We start from the raw sequence: 21,063 nt of genomic DNA on the forward strand, positions 1-21,063 counted from the left end.
CTTCTTACCCAACTAACTTGTAATCACAACTGTCAGCTTCAGAACATTTATATGACCCTGTGGAGTGTAATGTGACTCAACCATCTGAATGTGAAATTCGTTAGACAACTGCAGCATGCTCAGTGGGAGCAGACTGTGAGACAACAGTGATGGATAAAAGAAGATGAGAGAACAGGTTAAAGGGTTCCTGCAGTGGTTTTGCAGGTTTGGGAATAGATGTGCACGTATTAAGTGCCAATGTGCCTCCTCACACACCTCCAAGGAGACCACTTGGGTGCTGTGAAAATTTCAGCAGTAACAGAACCTGACACCTATCTCTTCCAGTATCAGGGTATAACAATGATTGGCCTGCACTTTAATAAGTCTTGCCATTCCTTGTTTATCAAGGACATCATGCTCTGAAAGAACAACTTGCTTGATTATAATCTGGCAGTGAGCAGCTCTCCTCACAGCACTTTACCCATTACCCACAGCACTTCTCAGCCCATGGCAATCACTCCTGTGTGAATCATTCTAATTGTATAAAGGGGTTTGGACACTACTAACTTGTGTCTGGTACAAGCAGGGTTGATTTATTAGCCCTCTTCCACTTATGCTTGTTTAAACCTCTTAGTCCAAAAGCAATCTATTGATCTAGTTAAGGGCTCTATGTAAAACTGAACCCTTAGGCAATGAGACTCCTTGGCAGGCTCTCACTGAGTTATCAGTTACAGTTTTTGTTATTTAGGTCTAATTTTACTTCCCCTGTCCATTTTCCCCCATAATTTTTTCTTGCTGAGGTGGGCACTTAGAGAGAAAGGCAGTGCTGCAATTGAGAGAATCAATACTTCCATTGCAGGGTACTTACAGTGCTTCATTCTCTTTGCATCCTGTGCCCTTCATATGTCAGGGCTAGGGATCAATTATGAAGATCTGTCAGGTTTGTTATTACATGAGAACATTTATTCTGTTAAGAGGATAAAGCAAAGTCAGCAAGCCAAGAACATTTTAACTACAGTTTCCAAGCCCACAGTTACAGCCCGTTAGAAAGACAAGAATATTTCTTTTATTCCAAACTCACAGAACAAAAGGACAGTTCTCTTCAGCCTGACCACTGAAGAAATGTAATTGAGAATCACAACACAGAGCTTGAAAATACCTGGAAAATTGTTTCTAATGGTGTTTTTGCCTAAAGGCTTTCCCCCAAAAGCCTCTCTTACATCATAAAAAGAGTCAACTAGAACAGCATTTATCAGATCACTTTTTGTACTGGACCAAGGGCATGACTTCATTCTCCATGGCTGGCCCAGCTCAGGCTCTCAGGGAATTACCAGCAGGGCATGCAGCTGGGCTCTTCTCTTGCCCTCTAAGACAGCGTCAACTCGAATTTGCCAAAACTAGCAGATGTCCAAGCACACTGTAAGAGACAGAAAGAAAAGCAGCAAGTGTGAGCAGAACCTGGCTCCCAGGTCTCTAAGAGCTTGTTATTAGTGTGATTAGCTGTAGTGCTGTAATTGAATAGGCTGGACACATTAAATTGCAAACACATTCAGCTGCTGACTAACAAAACTCTTGTTCCACACTTGTACACCTGATCCAGGCAAGGGCAAGGTCGGAGACAGGCTTTGTTCCTTAAGGTTTTATGGTTTTGCTTTTCTTCACAAGATAAAAGGCAAAGACAAGAGCAGAATTTCTTATAGTGATTTTCAACTAATGCTTTGAAGGTGAATTCTGAATATTTAAACTTTTCCTCACAGTGGGAATTCTGATATTTGTAGCCACTGCCAAGGAAGGATCTTTTACTATTAAAGTGGTCGAAAATGAAAGGAACATACTGCAGAGTCCGGGAGAGATGCCAGAACTGCACGTTCTCTGCATAGCTAAGAACAGGTAGAGTGCAATTGCTGCATGGTGAAGATGTTATCTACCCTCAGCAAACATCTCAGCCTAGTTTGGAAAGGACCACATTGAGGGGAAAATGGTTTTTTATTCTGCACTTCCATTCAGCAGTGATTTAAGGAGCTAATTAGTGCCAGCATTTGAGGTCCAGATCCTAAATAAGCCTGAGTGCCTATTAGCTATTGCATCTGCCAGCTGCAAGCCATGGCCCTCAGAGGATGTGAACCCTGGCTCTGCTGTGAGAGGAGCAGCCCTACACGTGGAGCCTGCCCTTGCTGTCCAGTGAGAGGAAACCCAGCATCTGGAGATCAGTTCACACTTGTGCTCAGCCCTAGAATAGACATGACTCTGAGAACATGAAGAGGAATTTGGCTTCAGGTACCAAACCCAGAAAGCTTTAAGTTATTTCAAAGCCCTAGATTGGATATCACTTAATATTTCAAGTCCTGAAGCAAATAGTTTCCATTGAAACACATTGGGTGCTAAGGATCTGCATGGAGTTACATATAATACCACCCTTACATCAGCTCCTGAGCTAAAGAATGACACTTAAAATAGGCTTTTCTCTGTCATTCTGGTGTATGGGACTCAAGGCACAAAATATCATCTCAAACCACAAAGACCCAGTATTCTAGCTCATCATGCTCCTGGCTAGACCTGCACACTGGTCTGGGCTATTTCCAGGGCCAAATTTTCTTCGCAGTACAAATTGAAACTCCACATAATGCAGCAAAGATTTTCAAGATGTAGCAGTCAGAATGCATTTAAAGTTGAACTTCTCTGTTTTCTTGGTACTCTCCCATATGCCTCATGTACAGCTTTCTTTCCAGATGTGAACAGTCTGTAAATATGTATTTGCATAGATGAAACCAGAGTTTGCATCCTGCTCAGACTGTCACCCCATGACACTTGTGGTGCTGTGCCTGTGCTGAGCCTGCGGCCCTGTTACACCGGGATAAACTGCAGGGAAACAACTTAGAAGGAAAGAAATGCAATTCTAAATCTTTTATGCTTGTCTACATTTATAATTCCAGTCATGGTTCCTATCTGTTTGTAAATTCCAAAGCAAAATACCTCTGAACTTGCTAAGTCGATGTGGATATGCTCATCTTTTCCTTGCTACATAAAATTAGACACATACCAGGCAACAGCAGACTGATTAAGAGTCTCTCCAGCAAAATAAAAGAAGATAGGTCTTGTTATCAACTTGGCTGCTGACTCTTGACAGAGACAGGAGTGTAAGGTGCATTGAGATGCTTATGAGATTCCTACCCTCTATTATGAGAACTTTCAGCAGTGGTTTTATGCTGAAAAGTGACTCTGAATAAATAGCATTGTGAAGTTCCAAATTTATTTTCTCTCAAAGTCTTGCAGAATAAATTTGCCCACTTTACAGGAAAAGATGCATTTTCTCTTGCTGACATCCTTGCAGACTGTGAAAGTCACAGCTGTGTTCTTTCATTGCTGCTCTCCTGAAGTGCTTAGTTAAAACTCTATTGTTAATGTAACAGAGAAAAAATTTCAATACCTTCAGAAAGAAGTCTCTTAAAAGGCCTTCAATATAAAGAAAAACCAATACATATCCTAAGATTAATATAAAGCTATATCCATATTTAAGGGGCAGGGGGGGATAAAAATCACTCTGGGATTTGAATTCTCTGAATCATAAAGATTCATCATAAAAATCTAGTTATGAGGATCATTAAAAAAATGAGCTTCAGAGCATGAAATGTTACAGACATTTGCAATCTTTTAGGAAAAATAGTGTCTCCTTCAAGATCAGATTTTAATCATCCTCTCTAGGTTGTATGAGTGCCAACTTCTTGCAGACAGGTCAAGTAGATGTGAAGAAATGTTGGCAAATGTGTTTCAAAAGTGTGATGTAACACACCAGCATGTTGTGGTCTTCTGAGAAGGGGGTTAGGGTCACACTTTGATAGACCTTTCATTTTTAAAGATGTAGATAAATACCTAATGACAGTTTTAAAAAACTTTATTTAATCTCACTCTTGTCAAAGTCCTTTAAAACCCAGAAGCATCTCAGCTGTTTTGAAAATTCCAGGAATTACTGAGCATGGCAAATGCCCAAATGACTTGAAAAGTCTGATCATCAGTGCCTGTAAATGGCTGGCAAAAGAACATGCAGAACAGACCCCTTACAGATTTAAAGCGAGAGATAAATAGCTCACACAATGTAATGGGATGTTCTGCACTGCTCTGACTCTGTTCCTTTTATTAGGATAGATCACATTATGTGATCAAAGCTTACTGCAGGATACAGCTGTGAAATCAGGATGAGACAAAAATCAGGCCTAACATAAATATGTAAACGCCATAGTCACATTTCTTGTTTGTAAACTTGCTGGGATGTCATGATCCAACTTTTGCTGGGCATTTCAGGGTTTTAAATAAGGAATAAGCAGAGATATTTGCTGGCTTTCACCATCATGTTGCCAGCAAAATCTTTGCCAGAGCATGAGCTCGTGCTTGGGAGCAGGATGAGAGGACCTGTGAGAGAACAGACTGGATGTTGTACTTCCCACGGATCACTTCATGACTCTTTATTTGAGTTCTCTGGATTTTTTCTTCCAAACTGCCTAAATGGCAGTGCAATGAATGGATGGTGCATTTACCTGCTCATCTGGTTCTAGACTTCAGGAAGTTCAGAGAACTTTTCTGGACAGCTAATGTGAGAGTGGAGAGGATTAAAAAAATCTATTAATTTATCCTTTTGTAACAGATAACATTTCAATTTGTTCATGCCATTCTACAGCAATGTTGTTTTGAACTTACACTGCCATATATTTTATTTTTATTCATCCCTTGCTAAACCAAACATTTTAACCTCCCTGAGAAACTTTCAGCCACAGGAGAACCAGGATTGGATCAAAATGTCCATATGGCATCAGGGTCATCCTTGTTGGAATACAAATAGAGATGTGGAGAGCAAAGATCCCTTTGTATACATATGAATATTCCAGGCACTGGTTGTCAGTAAAGCCCTTGGATAAATCAGGGGATTGCAAAATGCCTCTTTTCATGGATGTATGGCCACTTGTTCTCAGGGTCAGCTCTGGCCCTGTCTCTGTGGAACATGCATTTGTTGTTCAATTTTACAGAACAATCTTCTCCATAGATGCTGAAGTAACACTAGAGGGCAATACAGTATGAGATATTCAGGATTTCTGAGCCTCAGAATATCTGACAAAAGTGATCTCCATTTGTTAAGTCATCATTTGCTTCATGTGTTTGCTTTAATTCAAGAAGGAATTGTGCTGGGGTAGGAAAAGAAGAAAAAAAAGCTTCACAGAAACCCAAAAATTAACAATCACTTGCTTTCACAGGGTTGTGGTGTTCTTAAAAGAAAGAGAGGGAACCCTTTCGGGAAGGAGATCTGCACACAGGGGAGGGGTGTCTCTTCCAAACAAAATACTAAAAGACATATTAAAGTCCCTGAATTTGTTTTGAATTTTGCTGAATCACTGACAGCAATAAATCTCTTGAAAGGGATGGAAAAACAAACAAACAAAAAAAAACCTGAAAAAGGGAAAGAAAGGGAGAAGATAAGGAAAAAAAACCCCAACATTACAGAGATAGGTGGCATAAAAAAATATCTCTTTCCACTAGAGGTATCTTACCTGCAGAACAAAACTTCCCTTACTGTGGAGTCTCCCCATAAACTTTTTTCTTTAGGGCCAGCTGATCTGTAAACTGACACTTTGGCGAGGGAGGGAGGAAGGGTTCCAGTCTGATCTGTCCCAGTTTCAGAGTGTCTTGGGTCACACACTATTTTAACAACTGCTCTTCCTCAGATTGCTGTGAGAAAAGGATATTGCCTAAAGGTTGGACGCTGTATGGTGCTGGAAAACAAACCAAAAATCTTTGCATCTTGCTGCTTTCAAGTCTCAGTAATTCCAAGGAACCTGGATGGCTTTTTGTCTTGAGTGTACCTCTCTGGTGATTAACATCTTCAGGGTGCACTCAGACATCAAGAGAAGGTTTTGCTTCAAGAAAAAAGCTTTCTTTTAGGAATGCCAAGTGCAAAATTAATGATTCAGGACTGAGTCTGGAAGAAAGAGATGTAAGTGTGAAGTGAACCTTTAATGGTCTGTAAGAGGGAGTGACTGCTTAGAAGAGTTTTTATAGCACTGCACTTCCTGCTACTTTGGTAATAATAACAGCAGTAACAGTAATAATGCCTGCCTCTGATAGCTCACTTCCCATCAGCAGAACACAAGTAATTATGTTCATTTCTTATCTTAAAGCAAGTGTTACTGAAGAGAGGAATGTGATAATGTGGTGTTTGCTGCTATCTGTGTTTTTAAGCAAAGAATCAGGACCTGTTTCTGCTGCAGTACTGAGGCAGGGAAGGACCAAATGCCAGACAAAGCTGTTCTTGAGCACCCAGACTTTAGACAGATCACCTCTTTAAAGGTGAGGTGGGGGTCATGTCATGGCCACAGAGGATGTTTGTCTCCTTTGAGTACGGAAGGAGTGTGTTTGTGACATTTAAGAGCCTCACCATTTCTGCTTTCAACTCTGCAGCACTGGAGTGGCACGAGACCACCTTGCTGCAGCATGTTATTGATGGCTGATGGTATTTATCAGTTCAAGCCAGGCACTTTAAAAACAGAAGGTGATATTCTTTTTAAGAAAAAGAATTAAAGAGAAGTCTTAAAATGCTCATCAGCCTGAGCAGGCTTCATTTTTTTTCCTCCTACAGCCAAGAGGAAATTATCATGCCACAGCAAATTAATTCAGGTCATGATAGTGCCGTGGTAAAGCTAGAGGCCAATTCATGGAGATTGCTCAGAACAGCCTCTCTGTTTTCATGTTGCATTTAATGAGCCTTTTGGTTGAAAAATCTGTTATGCTGCACTTCGATTCCAGTGCAAGATGAATATGGCTCCTGTGTTTTTGAGCCTCTCCAGGATAATTACTGTGATTCCACTGATTCTCCTTGATATACCTGTGCTCTCCCTGTGCACTCCCTCTGTCACTGGCAGGGTATGAAAGGGAACACTGAGGATATTCACACAGGTCAGGCTTCCCTGAAGATTTCTTGCCTCTCATACCTGTGCTCTCTCTGCTAATCCCAACGTAAAGATGAATAGTAACAATTCATTTCAGCCATGTATTATTAATTTTAGGCAGTCTAGTTTTTCTATCAGCCACTTTCTATTACCCACGTGTAGTGACCCTTGCCCACATAAATCAGCCAGGAAGATTTAATTCGCTTACTGATGAATCCAGTTCTGTTCATTTCCAGCCTCTTCCTGCAAAACTCAGAACAGAAAACTCAAGTTTTTTTTTTCTTGGACTTCTTGAAGAAGTAGTGCACAACTAAACCCTTCAGTAAAACTTGGAAAATTGCCCTTCAGTGCCTAAATGCTGACTACTAACTGCAGGAATTTTAAGTGTTTTTCTTGATTGTATTTAGCCCTTCTCTGCTAGGTTATCCTTGATTTTTGCGCTGTCCATTTTTGTTGAATGAGGTGATAATTAAACACATGCAGTCTATAGAACAGAAAGTGTTATTCAAAACTAACCAGCAAAGGTCATGGAATAAATACATTGACAACTTGCTAAGAACGGAGATTACCCAAAGTCTTGACTTGGTGTTATTTCAGATCCCAAGACACAAGAGAGTTTTTATTCCTTCTCAATTCCTTTGTTGTTTGGGGATTTCTGTGTATTGCTCAGCTTAAATTTCTCTCAAAGCCATCCAATCAACTCTGTTGACTGCTTGGTAAAATTCCCTTCTACACTTGGATCAGTGTGTACTGAAGAAGAAGGTTATCTGCACTATTAAACCTTTGACTCCTTGTCTTTTGAAGAGATCATTTTGCATTTTGCTGTGGCAGAGCTGTAATTAGATCTGTTAATTAAGGACAGAATGAACTTTTTAAAAACTCTAAACCCCTCTGCATTTTTGATAAGTTTGTTTAGGTTGCTACTGACCTTCGTACAGGGTTTGCCACTGCTTATTAATTGTTAAATTTTAATTAGGCATGCTGATGAATGTGCTAGCCTTTGCAATAAATAAAAGGTAGCTTCCTTTATAATCGGATATTTACCAGTCTGCACTGAAATTATCTTCTTTCCTAGAACACAGTTAATTTAACATATTTTGATAACAGTAATTGGTGGTCTGTAAAAACCAAATGCAAACAGATAAATATAATGACTCCCTGGTTCAAAGATTGAATTAGCAGTCCTAACAAACTGAGCTAGGACACGGGGTCTTAAAAACATTCCACAGGCACTTGACTTCAACAGCTGGCCAGATATTCATGGATTTTTTGTTGAAATTCCTTGAAAACATGTTTTCTGGGGAATAGTCAACACTTATGGAAAAAGCAGGTCAGACTGGGGAGATAGAGGAGTAGGAGGCTGAAGAAGGGGGTCATCTTTCATGCTTAAGGGAAGTGAAATTTTGCAGCACTACTGAACAACCTGCTTTTTCCTGTGCCAGTCACGACTGTGTGGTGAATCCCAGTGCCTGTGAGCCCCTGCAGGGACTCCACAGACCAACCCACCAAGGCTATAAAACAAAATATCAGGAAATCAAAGGGTACCGAGAATCAAAAGCATCCTTTTTGGATTGACCAGTATCCCCATAACTGAAAGAAATATCAGTTATCTATCCTGTTTGATTGCTCTGGTAGAATTGGTAACTGGACCTTTTAAATTGGACCTCTTGCCCCTGTGGAAGATATCACAGGGTCTTGTCCTGAGGAATGATATATTTAATTAGCCATGGCCACTGCCATGAAACAGAGTTCACCATCAGCAGCTTCTGCCTCAGCACACTCGGGTATGTAAATTTATCCCTGATATCAGTGCCATAACTGAGCAGCAAACTGTGACAATGCTGGACACAGTGACTCAAGTCCTGGCTGACATAGAGGCAAGAGGCAAAAGTCACCCTCACACAATCCCTGCCAGGCTTCAGAGATCAATGGCCAAATGCTTTGCTGTGATCAGGACCCACCACCTCCCTAAGGAAATACTGCTGCTTTTTAAAGAAAGTAAACTCAATTTTGAAAGTCGAAGGAATGAGGCTCCATTCATTTGCTTCCCACCCAGTGCTAATTTTCCAGCAGTTTCACTGTTTGCCTTCAAGAAGGAGCCCATATGATTCATTTTTGCTGGGAGCTTTGGCACCTATCTCTTCTCAGGGGCTGAATAATTAGATAATGACCACGTTGCCTGTATTATGAGTGCTGAAATGCTGCCTCCATGTCTTTAGGGATGTTCAGGCAGGCTCAGCAGGCTGATGGAGTGCACTGCTCAGAGCTGTGTGAGCAGTGCCAGGGGTTGCCTGTCCCCTGACCAGCTCAAGGCGTGTGGTCACTGCTGTCTGGTTTGATGCCAGTTCTTCAAGCACTGAGTGCTGCTTTCAAGATTCCCACTGCAAGGAGCAGGGCTGGTGATTGACTTGCCAGGGTGATTTGGGGCACTGATGAAAGCAGGACTTTTCAAAGGCTGGTGCTTTGGGAGCATTCTGCCAGACTGAGGGAATGTTTTGCTAGTGGCACACCTAGCTGAGCTTACAGTGAGAATTCAGAGACAGGTAAATTAATTTTCTAGGTCCTAATAAGTATGTCTTCCCAGAAAACAAGTTTCAGCAGAATCCTGACGTGGGACTCGGTGATATGTGTTTGAGTTCTCCTGACACTGAAAAAGCCAGTTTTCAGAGAGTGTTTCAGCAACCTGTCTGCTGTTAGCCCTGGTTCATCCACAGATGTTCCTGCAGCCCTACTGAGAATCAACTCTTTTCCTTTTGAAATCAGCTATGACTGCATGCCTGGCTTCACTTTTCCCTGCAATGGAAAAGCAAAGGAAACATCTGAAAGCTTTCCCCCTTAGGGACATAAAAATGACATTACATCCTCGGCACAGGGTAGGATGCTTCACCTGCTCCTTCCAGACACAGCCTGACACATTTTACCTGTGCTGTTGATGTAAATGAAGACCAACACTCTGGAAATACAGTTGTTACTGCAATAGAAAATGGGCCACGAAATAGGGGCTGCAGATCAGTCTGTTTAATAATGATCTCCTCAGAGCTGTATTAACGAGCTGGAAGCGAGGAGAGCAGAATTTCTTCCCCTTGAACTTAGACTAGCAGCAGGACATGAAGGAGCTGTAATAGAATGTTATTTTACAAGGAGTAAATAATGTAATAGAGTCTATAAGGATGTCAGCAGGAGAGTTAGAACTGTCATAGCATAATCCTGACTTGAGCAGCAATGTGTGAAAAAGTAGCCTGCAGCAGTTTTTCCAGTACTTCAATAATTTCTGCTTTCTCACTGATCTTTGTTTACTCTACTTACCTTGTCAAAAAAATGTTTTACCTTATGTTAAAATGCTGGCTAAAAGAGGAAAATGTATTCCCAGAAATCCCAACTTTTCAAGGATACACATTTTATTTTCTTTTTTGCTGTTGTTGTTGTGGAAAAGATGGAAGAATTGTATTCCCTTCACTTAAAAAATATGAAGAGTAGTAAAACCATAAATAAAAAGAAGCTGCCTGTGTCTTTGTTGCTTCTTGTTCCTTCAGACTAATGAATAATTCACAAAATTGGCAGTATTAGACTTCATATCCTTGTGATATGATGGCAGATTTTCCAATGAGGCCTCAAATGTAAGCTCAGGAGGGTCATGAAACTACACAGTTATCATTATTGGAATGCAGCAACATCTTCCAAGGTACTGCAGCACCTTTATATCATCGCTGAAGCAAGGCAGAGTGGACAAGTTTGCCACTAAAGAAAATGCTAAGTACTAAACTGAAGCTACAAAAAAGAGGAGGGGGCTAAGTCTCTGTTTTGTCATTTCTCTTTTCATATGACACCTATTTAAGTTTTCTTAAACCTTTATTACAGCAATGCTGTAAAGACAAGGGAGACAAACAAAACCCAAATTTTCATGATGGTTTTTCTTGTGCCTTGACACTGCAGAAAGAATTCAGAGTATGTAGTCCCAGAAGAATGCTCTCACAAGCCTTTCCTGGAACAAATCCTATCTGACTTCCCACAGGATCCAGGCTCTTCTACCTCCCTTTAAGAAATGTTGTTACTTTGCTGCTGGTGCTCTTGCAGGCCCCGAGCTCCTCTGCAATTCTCTCACCCCATCCCAGCCGCAGCCTTGGGAATACAATGCTGTGTTTTAAATTCAAATTGTATTGGCTTCCCTAAGTTTGAGACAGACCTTTAACGTCAGCCTGGTGTAATGTATTTGCATGGTATATTTGTCCTGGCTTTAAGGAAATACATTAAAAACCTTTCACCGAGGATATGAGATGTTGCATTGTCCTTGAAATCGTGTTTGGACCTTCAAAGCCATTTAATCTCAATTAAAGCGGAGCGTACGGGAGAAGGTGCTCTGGAGATGCATTAAAGCGAGTTCCAGTGCCAAGCCTGTGTGCACTCTGACACATCCTAAAAGCACTGGTTGGAAGGTGGGTTCACAACTCTCCCTGTGCCCCATTATCCATGGATCATTAGCATAACTCAGAGCTCCTCCATGCACCGTGCCAGGGGGTGCTAACAAGTGCTGCTAATGTATGAAGGCTTGACATGATAGATTGTAATGCCTCTGGCTCTGTCATGGCACAGGCAGTTTGTGCATTAAATAAAACACACCAGGGGATTACACAGTTAAGAGATTGGAAAGGCACCACAGAGACTTTTAATTCAAAACCTCCATTTGTGATTTATGCTGGAGCTGTGACGTGCAGCCTGAAGTTTGACCTCAGATGGGTGGCCAGGGGTTGGTTTGAAGTGAGTTTGGGGTTCTCAGAGCAGCCCATCCACCGGGGGACAGCAGCCTTCATCCCCTTCCTGGCAGGAGGATGCTGCAGGGGAGCTGAGCCAGGCTGTCCTCACAGCTGAGCGAGCACAAGACATTGCAGGGTGACAGGAGTGAGTTTCTGCTGCCATTGATTTTGCTGCACTAATTCAGAGGATAAACAGAGGACTCAATTCTCCAGAGTTATCAATCTGGCACCTTTCAAGCACATTTAGATTGGCACGGGCTTTTGTTTTCTGTTTTCTCTTTTTTCCCCCCTTCCCAATTACGTGTTAAGTGTAGCAGTGTTAACAGATGTCACTAGAATATAATCTCTAAGGATTCCAAGAGCAAATAACACTAGGAAAAAAATTGATTCACAAAGAAATGTTTAGCTATCATGATCATTGAGAATAAACCACATTATTTTCTTAAATGCCTAGTTCAAGTACTGTTTTTAGAATTATTTTGACAGAAGATTTTGTAAAAGGTGCCAGCAAACAGTGTGGAATGACAATCACACAGGAATAAGATGGTGCCACAGTCAGAATTCACCAGTGACAAAGATGAAAGGCATTGCTTCATGGTTTTTGCAGGAATCTAACCTCCACGCCTACAATACGGTTCATATAGCAGAGTCCTACTGTGCCAGAAAATACATTTATATTTGTACCATGCTAAAAATACTGTGAGTACCATGATATCCTGCTTCTTTTTTCTACTTGCTTTTTGGGCTTAGAAAACTTTTTTTTATTTTTTATTCCTGTCCTTAATTTTTTAACTGCCTTTTTAAAAAGCAGCTCACCAGATAATCTGGTGTTAATAAATTTATGGCTAATATTTTTTTTAAAAAAAACAATATGTGGGGATGTGACGAAGTAATGAATACACCAGAATGCCTATTTAGATTCCTAGAAAATAATGATGACAGAAGCACAGAACCCCTACAGCTTCCAAAGAAGTGAAATTTCTGAAAGCAGAGCTGTTCCAACACCTCTGCCCACATGTGGACATGCACATTAAAGCTGATGCTCACGAAGTTTATAACCTCTGTCATGGTAACTGATTGGTAGTTAAGCTCCTTTTTGGAGTTCATTGCCACTGCCCCTTTATTTTAGACTAATGGACAATAGTAATTTTTAATGTGTCTGTTTTGTACAGGACAAAGCAGGCCACAAACAGCTGAGCACACTGACATGAAAGTACTCAACACAGACTGTCTTTGTAGCTCTGCACAAGGACTTTTTGCTTGTTTACTGCTACCCAGGTCTATTGCCACAAGTAAGACCAGCAGAAACAGAAGAATAATGAGTGAAAATTGATTTCTCTGTAAGATGGGAATGTCCCTGACCCTTATCAGAACCCCTGCTGTTCATCCTCCACTGGAGCCCAGTGCCTGGAGCTGTATCAACGCCTCAAGCTCAGACAAGTGCCTTCAGTGTGTCCTGAGCTGGCTGCCCTGAAGGAGGGCTTGCAGAGAGAAACCAGCTTGCCTGGCCCCTCAGGGCATGGAGAAAGCAGATCTGTATCTCTCTGCAGCTGAGCAGAGCTTTTGTTTCCCCACTTTTTTTTTCCCCCTTCCAGCTTTGCCCCTGGGCTCTGGGATGAAATCTGTGCCTCTTGCCCACCCTGAGTAGGGTCTCAGGGAGTTCATATCCCCCTGGGAAAGCCCATTAGCAGCTTCCCACTGGCCTGAAGCCCTGAAGTCTCCAAAACCAAACCAGGCTGCCCCACAGCCCATTGCAGAACAGCTCCTACACGGTGCCACTGGAAAGCAGTTTCAGCAAAGCACATCAAAATTGTGCACCTTTACCCTCACCCGGCATTCTCCTCACTGCCCATCGCTTAAAATGTGAACAGAATCTGGGTTTTATCTTAGTGACCTGGTTCAGGCTCATATTTCTGGTATTTCTGGAACTGTTTCAGTGATGAACTCTAGATGGAGTTATTAACCCACCAGAAGCATCTGACAGAGGAAAAGGAAAAGGCCCTCAACGCATTCTTCTCCAAAAAATTTCCAGTCTTTGCGATTGCTTGTTCATTTACTAAAAATGGTATATTTTAAAGCGTGGAAAGGCAGAAGGTTGGAGTTATTGAGGCATGTGACAGATACGACAGATATGACAGATACCTGACTTGGAAATGCCACAGGGCTTCTTTTCCATATACCATTATTCACCTCTGAACACTTCTGAACAAATTCTACACCTGCAGAAAAAAAAGAACAAAGCAGATAAATGCAACAGGAAAAGGAAAGATTTCAGGATCTGAAAAATACAACCAACCTAGCTCTCAACAAACCTCATTCTTAGAAACACCAATAGACAATTTTAATTAAATACATTTCATTTTGGGAGTAGCAGTAGCTCCTAGCTGTTCTGCAGTTGTCAGTTCACATCACAGCTCACTTTCTCTCGTATTTCAGCCGTGTTTTCTGCTGATCTTCAATGGTTTTAGAAGTTGGGCAGTAGTCAGCCCCCTGTTCAGTAGCATCAGTATTGGGCTAATGCAAAAGCAGGTTCACTTTCTAAGACCTAAAATGAGGATGGCCAACTGGGATGGTCAACCAAGCATTTGCCCAAGACTACAGAGCACGACTAGCAGAGGAACTCTGCTGACCCAGAGGGGTTTTGAGTAATCTGAAAGCTCAGCTGTGGGAGCAAGTGAATTAAAAGAGACTGCTGGGGCTGAAAACTAACAGCCAGTCCTGGAGAGGATCCTGGAGAGCTGCTTGATTTAAAGACGCTCCTCACCTCCCTCTCTGTGGGTTCTCCAAGGGGTGTGGTATGTATATGAAGATATCAGGACAAGGTTTGTAGAGTTAGGAGAGCTGGTGTGCTCTCTCCCAGGCAGCTCTGCCCAGCACTGCAAGCTGAGGCAAACCTGGGAGTGTCTTCTCACCCCCAGAGATCCACACTGGAACCTCGGTCAGGGCATTAATTCACACCAGGGCATTGTAGAGGGTAGACTCATTCTGAAAAGTGCCAACACAGACATTCATTATTGTCAGTCAGAGCAAGGTGGTCCTCGTAGCCTCCATGCAACCCCATATAATGTTAAATATTCAAGTTTTCTTATGCAGATAATGCCACAAGATAAACCTCAGACGTAAAATTGTTCACATTTGCAGGAGGTATAAAGATTATGCCTTTTAGCCAGCTTCAAAGTATGTAAAGTTACCATTTAAAAGTAAAATGTCTTGATGAATGTTTGTTATAATCCATATGAAACTCCAGTTATTTGAACTGGAAAATCTCCACACCTAGCAAGGCAGTAATTTGATGGCTTGCTAGAAGAGACAAGACAGAATAATGTGTTCATGTTAAGATCCCACGTTAAATGGAAGAATCATCCTTGAAAGGATGGATGTCTGATTCTCTGTCACCCTGATTCTCTGTCACCCTGGGGCTCCTTCAGGGCTCTCAGATGAAACAGCCTCAGACCATCAGTGCTGTTTGTGCAGGAGAGCAGGAATGGGAGTTTGGGCTGATAACAGAGTAATGCAGAGTGTATGGCTGCCTTTTGCTGCGTTGTACTGGATGTTCTGGTGGGGATGGGCGGTCAGAGAGGCTCCCAGGCTGTGTTTGTGGCTGTGCAGAGCAGCAGTGTCACACTGCTGCCAGGGCACCACTAGATGTCTGTCTCTGCCCGTGCTCGCCCTGGCACCGCGCACTCCAGGAGGGCCTGGCCACCAGCTCTCCTTTGGGACCCCAGCTTCTGTTTGTGCTTGAGACAGCTTTGCCTCAGTGCTGGTAGGGATCACCCACTCCCTGAATTCACTGTTTAACAGACCAGTGAACGGCAGCTATTCCCCTCCATCAGTACAGGAATGGGATCGTTCTCTTCCCCTCCACGAGGGCAGTGAGAAGTTAGAGCGGGCTGGGTAAAGCCGTGTGTCCAGTGTGACCCCAGAGGTATTGCAGGGAGTGGGACTTCTGCTGCTGTCTCCAGCTGCGTCAGGATTTGCAGAAATCCCCTTTTCCCACAGCAGAGATGTCCATTTTGCTGTGTCATTTTAACAGACTCATGCATGGCTCCACTTGCTGAAGCAGAGTTAGCCTCTCAGGCTCTGGGTGTGTTGACTAATCTCTCTCCTATTTTGTACTTCTTCCCGGCTGGCTCAGCTGGTTGCTTTGTTCAGGATGTTTCCCACTCCTCACTCATTAAGTAAATCTGACTTGCATGCCCAGTTTGCCCTCCCCAAGCAGTGCCAGGGCTGAGCTCCTGAGGAAACGCTTCCAGCAGACGCACTCAGGGCAGCACCTGCTCCGCCAGGCACAGACACTCCACCCCGAGGGGTTCAGAGTCTTTGGCTGACTGCTGCAGCCCACCTGCACAGAGACCCACCTCAGCAGCACTGCCATCTCTGCATTAACCTGTGGCAAGCAAGGCAGCCACAGCTTCCAGCCATTTGTGCCACTGCTCTGCAGGAATCCGCTGCCTCCTGGCAGGGTGAGGAGGGCGAGCTCAGATGTTGAGGTTTGCAGGTGGACAGGGTAACAGCTCTGTCTCCCCCTTCTTCTCCCCTACTCACCAGTCATAGGAAAGAATTGGAGAATTATTTATGATAAGGTGCCAAAACACTTTAAATTTGACTTCAGATCTGTTGTCATACGATTTGGCTGTACTAAATGGATCAGTGAGCACATCCCTTGCGTATGTTCAAGTCCCTCAAAGAGTCATGCAGACATCTAGCTTATTTTCCTTCCTAGGAAATAATAAATTCTTTCTTTTGAGTGTGTATCTGCAGTTACCTCCATTTCCATTTGAGAAACAGAGTTAGAGTGAGTTTCAGTGGTTTGCTAAAGGACCACTCACAACACTTCTGGCAGAGCAGAGAGAAAGCCAGGAACAGAAAAGACAACTAAAGAGTCAGATACTCAGTGTTTCATCGAGCTGGCAGCAGGTTCTTGGAGAAAATAAAAGTACTGTTCCACACAATCTTCAATTACACTTTGGAGTTCAGTATAATTTAATGTTTTGGAGAATAAAAGTGTAAATGGGTTTGAGGAAAGAATTAGAAAAGCTGATCCCCGTGATGACAAATCTGTTTACCTGTTTAACTAACAGACTTTTTTGTAATGGACTGGGTACTCTTGCAGCAGAAACAAGTCCAACTGATGGGATGAGGGGAAAAGGTTCCCTGTTCCATGCCTATTCCTGAAAGAGTGCCCCCATCTTCCACCCTGATCTCGCTGGAGATGGGATGTTTCACTCCAGAGCATTTGTGTTGAGGTCACCACTCCAGCCAGAGGAGAGAGCAAAGCTCTCAAAGTTTCATGAGGGAGATCTAGCAAGCAAGTGCAGTCATCATTCTGTAATGCAAACAGGATTTGCAGGGGAGGAAGAGCTGTTTCTGTGATTTTCCTCCAAGGTTCAGAGACTTGGTTCCTATAAAAGTATCATGTCTTAGTTCAGGATGGCTGGTTCAGGACACACCATGGAACAAGCAGACAATAATGGCAGAGTTTGCATCATGGTCAGAAGAACAAGCTGTTTAAGTCAATCCAAGTAGTTTTCCCCTTCCACAGACAGGAAATTAGGCCTTTCTGCCCTGATACAAACCCCTACTACAAACCAGGCTGCCAGGTGTGGAAATCAATATGAATCAGAGAAGAATCAATAAGAATAAGAGAAGACAAAATTTCAAAAGGAGCCTTTCCACCTTCTGTGACCCAAGTGTGGCACAGTGCTTGTAAGGGTAATTTTGAAACTAAGGGCACTGCAGTGCTGTTTTTGCTTTGCAAAGCAAATGCCAACTCTCCAAATGCAGTGGCAACTGATGGCAGCTCAAGGCTATATCCATTTTTATTCCATGAGTGTACCAGGAACTAGTAGTGCTGGGAGGTGGTTGTGAAGAATTAGGGCATCTAAACAATTACTTGTTTATGTTTACATAAATATTCTAAATATGCCTTTAGTAAGGCACTGGGGTTATAGAACTAATTACTCTGCTCATCTCTTACTGACTTCCCTGGCTCTACCTATTCCCTTTTAGGGTGGATGTCTCATTTTTGGTATGGATTTGTATATGCCCTGGATTTTATTGATCATTATGGGGAGCTCAAACCAGATATGTGTTTTTCTCTCCTCTGGATCCTGTTTCCAATGCTACAATTATTAAGCAAGTACATTATTAGCAAATGCAGCAAAAAAATTTAAAGCAAATTGAAATAAAACCAAACACAGTCAGTCTGTTTACATGCTTATTTAATGATACACTTCAGTGCATGGCTAGTTATGTACACTGCCTTGCATTAGAGGAGACTGTACTCAACTCACACCTTTCCCTTTCTTAGCTCAGGGACTCTCAGCAGCAATTCCAGTGGAGATCTCCCACACCTTGGCTTTGCCTTTCAAAGAAAGATGGACTCCCTCAAAAAAAAAAAAAATCATTATCTTTGTTTTCCTCTCATTTTTATACTGCTCAGTCATGCTTCTTACACAGTCTTTACCTTTTTTTTTTTTTTTTTTTTTTTTGCCAACATTAATTTTTTTAAAGCTGGCAAAATTCTAGGCAAATAGAAATATCCAGAGAGAATGCCTTTCCACTTGGTCCAAAATTTTTGGTATGGGGCTTTTTTTCTTAAAATGAGAAAATCCCCCCTTATCAGTTGAAACATTTTGTTAATTTCACATCACTAATTTTTCAAGTTTTAATTTTCAGGGTTTTTTTTCCTCATAAACTTCTAAGTTATGTTTAAGTAAATTTATCCATACACAGGATGCTTTTGCTATTGTTTGCCATCTTAGAGGCTGAACTGCTCCTGTGCTTGCTAAAAGATATGTAGGAAGAATATCTGTGATAGCCCACTTCTGACAGGGAATTGAATCCATTTTGGAGCAGCACTGTGAGAGCTGAGAGCCTCACCACAGCCACTCTCCCCTGGATAAATGGGCAGACCAACACTGTCAGCAGCCTCTCCTCTCTGCTGTTAACTCTGTGTAACTTGGCTTTAAATGGGCTGTACTTTGGCTCTGAATATTTTTATTTAGGCCCTTAGCATTAGACTGTCTGACTCATTGTTAGCATTACCGAACCTTTCAGATACATCAAGGAAACAAAACTGAAAAGGCAGGGAGATAAATCTATGCTCCCAAACAGATGCTGCACAATCACATGCAGCTCAAGATGCCAGTTCCTAACATCTTATTTCAGCAAGTCTTACAGATAAGGAATTCAACACAATCTCACCAAACACAAGCTGAATCAGCCTGTAGCATTCGTGGATTTTAAAGTTAGCAAGGAGAGCTGTGACTCTCCTGTTGCATTTGCATAGCACAGGCCAAAGAATTTCATCCAATAAATCCCACTAGCAAATGAATTATTGCTTCCTTCCATGTAAGCAATCCTTAGATCCAGTAAGTTGGGGCTGAATTATAGCACATCTTGCAGGAGGGCATCCAGCTTCCTTCCATCCTGTAATGCTTACAAGGCTAGGCACAGAGCCCAACAAGCCATCTCCTTCCCCATTTCCTACTGCTAGAACTCCATCCAGCTATGATGTGAAGGTAAACTTTTTTTGTGAACATTGCCAGAATTAAACCAGGGAAACAAGTGTTTCTTCAGAAATGATGGCTGGGATAGTGGGAAGAAATCAGTCAACAAGAGGATTGCAATCTATAAAAGAAGAACTTCTTCTTGTTTGGATCTTATCCTGATTTCTTTTGCAAACTTGGATAAATTTGAAAAGTAAAGCAGAAAATGGAAGGACGAGTGAAGACAAAATAATACAGGGCAAGAACGTGAAAATATCTCAGATTTATCTTGTGCCCCTCTCTGGAAATCAAGGAAAATAAAACCTTAGAGCTTAGGAGTGTGTGGTGGGTTGAGGTACACACACACACTGTCTCCAGCAGGATGGGGGAGAGAGGCAGGAGTGTCAAAGAGAAAACTCGTGGGTGCAGATAAAGACAGTTCAAGGTTGAACCAAAAGCCATGCACACAAGCACAGCAAAAGAAAGAATTCATTCCCTGCCTCCAGTGAGCATCACGGGTGTTCAGCCATCCCAGGAGAGCAGGGCCACAGCCCATGGAAGGGAAGGCAAACACATCCCCTCCAAACAGCAGAACTCAGTCCAACAGACTCTGACTCATCTTTGGGTGCCTCTCTGTGTCTACCAACAAACAGCAGCGTGTAAAGAGCAGGAAATTCCTTTACCTGGTGCTGGTTTTGTGGGGTAAATTTGAACATTAATCACAGCTATGTCTGGATGGATGCAGACTGAAAATGGTCCTGTTTATTCTACCGACTGGTATCTGAAATCAATTTGCAGCTTATTTTGTGTATCTCTTACATAATTGCAACAAGGAATATGTTTAATAAGCAGAATCCCAACAACTCCAGGGTGGAGGAGATATTTTTGTTGTTGTAGGTGTTTGCCATTGGTGACATAAGCAAATACAAGATGTCCCAGCTGCAGCCCATTCTCCAGCCTGATTCAAGATTTTAATGTGAAAATGGCTATTTTTAGGCTGGAGCTCATTTGAGGTTGTTCTGTGTCCCCAGCATGTAGCTGATTGCTGATAACCTATTTGGGGGAGTGGGGGTGAAGCAGTGCAATCTGCAAACATTACGAATCAGGTTGTCTGGAAAGCAGAGCAAAAGCTGCAGAGACCATTCTGAGATTCAAGTCTGATCTCTGGTACTCTGCCTTCTCTTGAAGATTCACTCTTTAGTTATAAGTGACACTTCTTTCACATTTTAAATAGCTGGCAGAAAATAAAAAGGGAAAGACCCTAAAATGCTTTTGCCAGACTAGTCAATGCATTTAAGATTAAGCTGAACATTTCTATACATCAGTGACCTTTAAAATCGGTTAGGAAGGTGAGATGTTAGGATTTAGTCTCAGCCAGGTGATTGATGTTTTTTTTCAACTGCAAAGCAAAGCTATAGCCTGTAGTCTAAAGCCTATTTATAATCCTCTTTAACAGCACTTGGTATAAAGATACAACTCATTTCTTTGTGAAAATAGCCTGGCACTGCAATAGTGTGATATATTGAAAGAAAACAAAGTAAGAACCTGGAGCTTGCCTCCAAGATATATATTTAAAAAGTGTCAATAATTGCCCTGCATTTGAAGGAATTTCGTTAATATGGAAACATGATAACATTCCCACAAAGGAAGTGTCAATAAGGGCGTTCATTCATCCACTTACCCTCGGAAACAGATTGGCAACGACAATAAACAGCAACAGAAGCAGCTTTGTGGGTGGGGCGTTCGTTCTGAGGATGCTCTCATGGAAGTCACTTTGTCCCCTTGCAGGAAGGGCAGTCTGAGGGCAGTGCCCATTGACAGGAGTCTTTAACCAGCCCTTGGCTCTCCTCAGCCCGTCTGCTCTGCTGCCCTGTTCCCCCTGGGCTCCCCGAGAGGGGCACCGGCTGGAAA

Source organism: Fringilla coelebs (assembly GCF_963513975.1).
Source record: "Fringilla coelebs genome assembly, chromosome: 14".
NCBI classification, from domain to species: Eukaryota; Metazoa; Chordata; class Aves; order Passeriformes; family Fringillidae; genus Fringilla; species Fringilla coelebs.